The sequence below is a fragment of the Gambusia affinis genome, linkage group LG02 (genome assembly GCF_019740435.1).
Source record: "Gambusia affinis linkage group LG02, SWU_Gaff_1.0, whole genome shotgun sequence".
NCBI classification, from domain to species: domain Eukaryota; kingdom Metazoa; phylum Chordata; class Actinopteri; order Cyprinodontiformes; family Poeciliidae; genus Gambusia; species Gambusia affinis.
The window spans coordinates 33,227,339-33,235,637 of NC_057869.1; positions in this window are offsets into that span (position 1 = coordinate 33,227,339).

Genomic DNA, 8,299 nt, shown 5'->3' on the forward strand with positions numbered 1-8,299 from the left:
GTGGGCTTTAGGTAACCAAAAAGTATGAGGTTACAAAAAGGCTTATCAGTCAAAATTTCTAATTAAATGCAAACCAAAATGCTTTATGTATATCAGTTTTTGGGCCTCCTAATGCTCATTCCCTTTTTTTCTTTCAGAAATATGTAAATTAATTGTCCATATCCTGACTGACTTCAAAACAAATTTATAACTGGCTGAAAAAGATAATGTTCAAACAAAAAACGAACCGGAAGAGAACAAAGCTGGAGTCTGGACGTAAAAACTATCCTGTCAAAGTAAAAAAAAAAAAAAAAAAAAAAAAAACACCTGCGTCTCACACCCAGGTTATCAAATTGTGCTTAACAATTAAAATGACTACAGCCTGACATTTAAGAATAAGCACAAGCAGTATGACGCCATGAACTGCTAACTTTCACGCGCCATTTATCAACAGTTTGGATATTGAAAAGAAAAAAACGCATAACACCAAAGGCTAAATCAAGAAAACTCACAGCAGCCGACGACTGTCATATATATCAATAATTTGGGGGGCTATGTGAGACACATTCTTATTAAGATGGTCGAAAAAATCAAGCTAGCAAGTTCCTCAAGAGATAAATGCAAAAATGGGCGCCGTACTTGGAGTGTGGGAAAAAAAAAGAGAAAAGCGGTCAAAAATAATAATAATAATAAATAAATAAATATAATAAATATTATTGTAATAATAATAAAATTTTTAGCAAATAACCTCGTCTTACTTTTACATTTCAGAACCAAAAACAGTATTTAAAAAATATGAGTAAAAACATTTTTAGTAAAACGAATGCAAAATTATACCGTATTTACAAGAAGATAGCGGTTCGCCAGTCTGAAATATTATCTATACTAATACTATGTTTTGTTTTTTAATTTAAAAAATGTTTATTGATTTACTTTACATTACCCCAGAGGTGCCAAAAACCGATTACAGTACTCCAACTTCTAAGTCCAACCTGGGTCCAGGATACACATTCAGTGTCGGAGAGAGAGCTTTGAATGGCTACAGAACAAGATTTTGCGCTTCGTGCAGGTTCTTGTTCCCATGATGCAATGCGCCAAATTGAAAATACGGGAAAAATACCTGTAAAATGTAAAAACGGAAAATTCCTTCAAATTTCTACTGTACATTTTACCGTTTTTTTACAGTTTTTTTTTTTTTTTTTTTTTTTTTTTTACTGTAATTAGAACCGCAGCAAAAAGCCAAACATGCCACAATGAAATGAATCAAAATGTCTCTAAAGCATCGGGGGACTGACAGGGGCCACCGGGGGATTCCAGGTAGATTCCAGGTAGATTCCAGGTAGATTCCAGGTAGATTCCAGGTAGAAGCGCATCGCAGCGGCTGTTCATGCAGGGCCGGCCCAAGGTAATATGGGACCTTAGACAAAACCCTCTCTCCTTCCGGAACCGTCCTATTAAGAACCTCAGCATCACTAACATGTTTAAATATTGATAAGGTGAATCTGTGAGAGGGAGACCAGGTTTATTGGCAGAGTTTAAAATCAATCACTGATTATTGGTTATTTGCTATGATGTATTTGTGAACAAACCTAATTGAAAGACAAAGGTTACACCATATTGTAGCCATGGTAACAACAATCAAACTATCAAGATAATACTTTAAACTTTTACAAAGTAAACTTCCTAATTAAATCCTAAATGTACTATTTATTTTTCTCAGCTGAATGCATTAAATAAAATATAATAACATTGTCATTCTCTATAAATAATGCTACAGGTTTAGATCTATGGTCTGTGTTACAATTAAACCATTTCTAGGGGCCCCTGAGTGTCTGGAGGCCCCTGAATGTTTGGAGGCCCCTAAATGGCCCCTACCAGCAGCTACTGAGTTTTCTTTGTCTTGATATTCCAGTCTTAAAATTCTAGGTCTCAAAGGTGCTAACATCAAACTATTATATACAGTTAGCCCCTTTGAGCTTTTTAGATTTATAAATCACTCTGCATCCAGGTTGTTGTAGAAGTTAAATAGATATCATTGGGGCTTAATTAGTAAAATGGCAGCAAATTAGCTTATTTCATAACTTTATAACCAGAGACTTTCTCTCCTCTGATCAGAGGAGCTACAGTCTCAGATTAACTCAGCCCTCCAGGACGGTCAGCAGTAGAAACAGAAACTTTATACCTGTTGTTTTGAAGTATTATAAGATGCGTAGTGTTTCAAAAGAGCAGAGGAAATCTTATGTTCTTTGAACAATAACAATATTTGTTGTTAAGTTGTTGCTAAGAGATGACAGCGTTTCCTGGTAACTAAGGGCCACAATGTAAACATTAGATATGTTAGTTTTTCAAAGTTTACAAACTCTAAATTTGTTGTCTAAGAATATAAGCAATATTTAAAACAGCTTATGTTTTATGAACAATATTATTCCTTATTAATTTGGTGTTAAAAGATGAGCGTTTTTCTTTTTCTGGCAACAAACTGCCACAAAGTATAAATCAGATTTTTACTTTTGTGTTCAATGTCTGTGTACCATTAATGGTAAAAAAAACATTTTCACTTTTCTCCAAAATTCAGGAACTTGACAATTCTTAAGTAGAATAAGATGAGTAGTATTTTAAAAAAGCAGAGGAAATCTTATGTGTTTTGAACAATAACAATATTTGTTGTTAAGCTGTTGCTAAGAGATGACAGCGTTTTCTGGTAACCAAGGGCCACAATGTAAACATTAGATATTTTAATTTTTCAAAGTTTACCAACTCTAAATTTATTGTGTAAGCATACAAGCAGTATTTTAAAAAGAACTTATGTTTTATACAACATTATTATTCCTTATTAATTTGGTGCTAATAGATGAGTGTTTTTTCTTTTTCTGGTAACAAACTGCCATGAAGTATAAATCAGATTTTTACTTTTGTGTTGAATTTCTGTTTTACAGTATATCTACCATCAATGATTAAATAATAAAATAAAATTAACTTTTCTGTAAAATTCACCAAAGTGACGAATCTTAAGTATTATAAGACACGTAGTGTTTCAAAAGAGCAGAGGAAATCTTATGTTTTTAAAATAATAACATTTGTTGTTAAGCATTTGCTAAGAGATGACAGCGTTTTTTGGTAACCAAGGCCACAATGTAAACATTAGATATTTTAGTTTTTCAAAGTTTATCCACTCTAAATTTTTGGTCTAAGCATATAAGCAGTATTTAAAAAGAACTTATGTTTTATAAAAAATAATATATCTTCTTAATTTGGTGTTAAAAGATTAGCGTTTTTTCTTTTTCTGGTAACAAACTGTCACGAAGTATAAATCAGATTTTTACTTTTGTGTTCAATGTCTGCGTACCATTAATGGCAAAAAAAACTTTTTCAATTTTCTCAAAAATTCACCAACTTCATAATTCTTAAGTAGAATAAGATGAGTAGTATTTTAAAAGAGCAGAGGAAATCTTGTGTTTTTTGAACAATAACAATATTTGTTGTTAAGCTGTTGCTAAGTGATGACAGCGTTTTCTGGTAACCAAGGCCACAATGTAAACATTACATATTTTAGTTACCAACTCTAAATTTATTGTCTAAGCATATTAGCAGTATTTAAAAACAACTTATGTTTTGTGAACAATATTATTCCTTATTTATTTGGTGCTAAGAGATTAGCGTTTTTTTCTGGTAACAAACTGTCATGAAGTTTAAATCAGATTTTTACTTTTGTGTTCAATGTCTGTGTACCATTAATGGTAAAATAAAACAAAAAACATTTTCACTTTTCTCCAAAATTCACCAAAGTGACGAATCTAAAGTATTATTAGATACGTGGTGTTTCAAAAGAGCAGAGGAAATCTTATGTTCTTTGAGAAATAATATTTGTTGTTAAGCTGTTGCTAAGAGATGACAGCGTTTTCTGGTAACCAAGTGCCACAATGTAAACATTAGATATTTTAGTTTTGCAAAGTTTACAAACTCTAAATTTGTTGTCTAAGCATATAACCAATATTTCAAAACAACTTGTGTTTTATGAACAATATTATTCCTTATTAATTTGGTGTTAAAAGATGAGCGTTTTTTTCTTTTTCTGGTAACAAACTGCCACAAAGTATAAATCAGATTTTTCCTTTTATGTTCAAACTAAATTCAAATTCAAACTAAATTTACTGTAAAATTCACCAAAGGGACAAATCTTAAGTATTATAAGATACACAAGATTTTAACAGAGCAAAGGAAATCTTATGTTTTTTGAACAATGACAATATTTGTTGTTAAGCTGTTGCTAAGTGATGACAGCGTTTTCTGGTAACCAAGGGCCACAATGTAAACATTACATATTTTAGTTTTTCAACGTTTACCAACTCTAAATTTGTTGTGTAAGCATATTAGCAGTATTTCAAAAGAACTTATATTTTATAAACAATAATATAACTTATTAATTTGGTGTTAAAAATGAGCTATTTATTCTTTTTCTGGTAAACTGCTACGAAGTATAAATCAGATTTTTTACTTTTGTGTTCAATGTCTGTGTATCATTAATGGCAAAAAAAAAACATTTTCACTTTTCTCCAAAATTCACCAAAGTGTCGATTTTTAAGTATTATAAGATACATAGTGTTTCAAAAGAGCAGAGGAAATCTTATGTTTTTTGAACAATAACAATATTTGTTGCTAAGCTGTTGCTAAGAGATGACATTGTTTTCTGGTAACCAAGGGCCACAATGTAAACATTAGATATTTTAATTTTTCAAAGTTTACCAACTCTAAATTTGTTGTCTAAGCAGTATTTCAGAACAACTTATATTTTATAAACAATATTATTCCTTATTAATTTGGTGCTAATAGATGAGTGTTTTTTCTTTTTCTGGTGACAAACTGCCATGAAGTATAAATCAGATTTTTACTTTTGTGTTGAATTTCTGTTTTACAGTATATCTACCATCAATGACTAAATAATAAAATAAAATTAACTTTTCTATAAAATTCACCAAAGTGACGAATCTTTAGTATTATAAGATAAGTAGTGTTTCAAAAGAGCAGAGGAAATCTTATGATTTTAGAATAATAACAATATTTGTTGTTAAGCTGTTGCTAAGAGATGACAGCGTTTTCTGGTAACCAAGGCCACAATGTAAACATTAGATATTTTAGTTACCAACTTTAAATTTGTTGTCTAAGCATATAAGCAGTATTTAAAAACAACTTATGTTTTAAAAACAATATTATTACTTATTGATTTGGTGCTAAGAGATGAGCGTCTTTTTCTTTTTCTGGTAATAAACTGCCATGAAGTATAAATCAGATTTTTACTTTTATGTTCAAACTAAATTCAAATTCAAACTAAATTTACTGTAAAATTCGCCAAGGTGACGAATCTTAAGTATTATAAGATACGTAGTATTATAACAGAGCAAAGGAAATCTTATGTTTTTTGAACAATAACAATATGTGTTGTTAATCTGTTGCTAAGAGATGACAGCGTTGTTTGGTAACCAAGTGCCACAATGTAAACATTACATATTTTAGTTACCAACTTTAAATTTGTTGCCTAAGCATATAAGCAGCATTTAAAAACAACTTATGTTTTATAAACAATAAAATTACTTATTAATTTGGTGCTAAGAGATGAGCGTCTTTTTCTGGTCACAAACTGCCATGAAGTTTAAATCAGATTTTTACTTTTGTGTTCAATGTCTGTGTACCATTAATGGTAAAAAAAATATTTTCACTTTTCTCCAAAATTCGCCAAAGTGACAATTTTTAAGTAGAATCAGATGAGTAGTGTTTTAAAAGAGCAGAGGAAATCTTATGTTTTTTGAAAAATAACAATATTTGTTGTTAAGCTGTTGCTAAGAGATGACAGCGTTTTCTTGTAACCAAGGGCCACAATGTAAACATTAGATATTTTAGTTTTTCAAAGTTTACCAACTCTAAATTTGTTGTCTAATCATATAAGCAGTATTTAAAAACAACTTATGTTTTATAAACAATAATAATACTTATTAATTTGGTGCTAAGAAATGAGCGTTTTATTTCTTTTTCTGGTAATAAACTGTCACGAATCAATCAATCAATTTTATTAGTATAGCACATTTCAGCAGCAAGGCATTTCAAAGTGCTTTACATTAAATCAAACACAAAAACACAATGCAACATAGAATTAACAATCAAAACACAACATCAAGTCAGATTCCGTCAATAAATTTATAATTGATTACGTTTCTAATAAAACTCTAAACAAGTGGGTTTTTATTTGAGATCTAAAGGAAGTCAGTGTTTCAACTGTTTTACAGTTTTCTGGAAGTTTGTTCCAGATTTTTGGTGCATAGATGCTGAATGCTGCTTTTCCTCGTTTGGTTCTGGTTCTGGGGTTGCAGAGCAGAACCAGAACCAGAAGACCTGAGAGTTCTGGAAGGTTGATACAACAGCAGATCTTTAATGTATTGTGGTGCTAAACCCTTCAGTGATTTATAAACTAACAACAGTATTTTAAAGTCTATTCTTTGAGCTACATGGAGCCAGTGGAGAGACTTTAAAACTGGTGTTATGTGCTCTATCTTCCTGGTTTTAGTGAGAACACGAGCAGCAGCATTCTGGATCAGCTGCAGCTGTTTGATTGATTTGTTGGACAGACCTGTGAAGACACCATTACAATAATCAATACGACTAAAGATAAACGCATGGATGAGTTTCTCTAGATCTGGCTGAGACATTAGTCCTTTAATCCTGGAAATGTTCTTCAGGTGATAGAAGGCCGTCTTTGTGACTGTATTTATGTGGCTCTGAATGTTCAGGTCAGAGTCCATCACTACCACCAGGTTTCAGCCTGATCGCTGGTTTTTAGTTGTAATAACTGAAGCTGTGCACTGACTCTAGATCTATAACTCTAGATCGTTCCTCTTTAGGTCCAAAAATAATAACTTCAGTTTTTGTTTTTGTTCAGCTGGAGGAAGTTTTGGCACATCCACACATTTATCTGTTCTAAGCATCTGTTCAGTGATTGGATGGGGTCAAAGGTCACCTGGTGACATCATAATATAGAGCTGTATGTCATCTGCATAGTTATGGTAGCTAATATTATTTCCTGTTATAACCTGAGCTAGTGGGAGCATATAGATATTGAATGAGAGGGGTCCTAGGTTTGAACCTTGGGGTACCCCACATGTGACCTTTGACCTCTTTGATGAGAAGTTTCCAATTGAAAAAAGAAATCCCTGTTCTTTATGTAAGATTCAAACCAGTTAATCCCTGGACCGGAGAATCCGACCCAACTCTCCAGTCCATTCAGTAATATGTCCTGGTCAACACTGAGGTCCAACAGAACCAGCACTGTGGTTCTCCCACAGTCCGTATTTATATGGATGTCATTGAACACTTTGACTAGGCCAGTCTCTGTGCTGTGGTAACCATGGAAACCAGACTGGAAGGAGTCAAAGCAGTTGGTTATCATTAGGAAGCTATTTAACTGTTTACACACAACTTTTTCAATAACTGTGCTGATGAATGGGAGGTCAGAGGTCAGAGATCGGCCTGTAATTCTGCAGTAGTGATTTGTCTCTAGATTGTTCTTTTTTATCAGTGGTTTGATTACTGCTGTTTTCAAAGCCTGGGGTAAAACGCCTGATGAGAGCGATGAGTTACTATTTGGATCAGATCAGTAGCAACAACAGGCAGAACTTTCTTAAAGAAATGTGAGGGTAGGACATCCAGACAGCAGGAACTGGAGCTGAGTTGACTTATAATTTCCTCTAGGGTTTTATAATTAAGTAGTTGAAATTGGGTCATTTTTCCTGTATTTGTTTTGTTTGGGTTCAGTGTTGGTTCTGACTTTATAGAGGATGTGCAGATTAATCCTCTGATTTTTTAAATTTTCTCTGAAAAGAAACTGGAAAACTGGTTGCAGGCGGCAATAGACTGAAATTCAGGTGGTAACGTGATAGGAGGATTTGTGAGTCTGTCAACTGTTGCTAATGAAGCTGGAGTGTTTTTGTTTATGACATCTGCAAAGAAGGCCTGTCTTGCATGTTTCAGTGTTAAATGATAGTAACATAGTTTTTCTTTATAGATGTCATAATGAACGTGAAGTTGAGTTTTACGCCATTTCGTTGTCTTGCAGATCTAACTGTTTGTGCATTTCTCCATGGAGATTTCTTCTTAGACACAATCTTCATTTTAATTGGGGCAATGGAATCAATGATATCTGAAACTTCTTTGAAAATCATTTACCAACTTATCTACATCATTACAGCTTAAGAGTGAGGAAGAAGAGTAGATTTGATGAAATGTTTCTGATGGGTTTTCTGAGAGAACATTTTGTGATGGTTGCTGTTTGTCC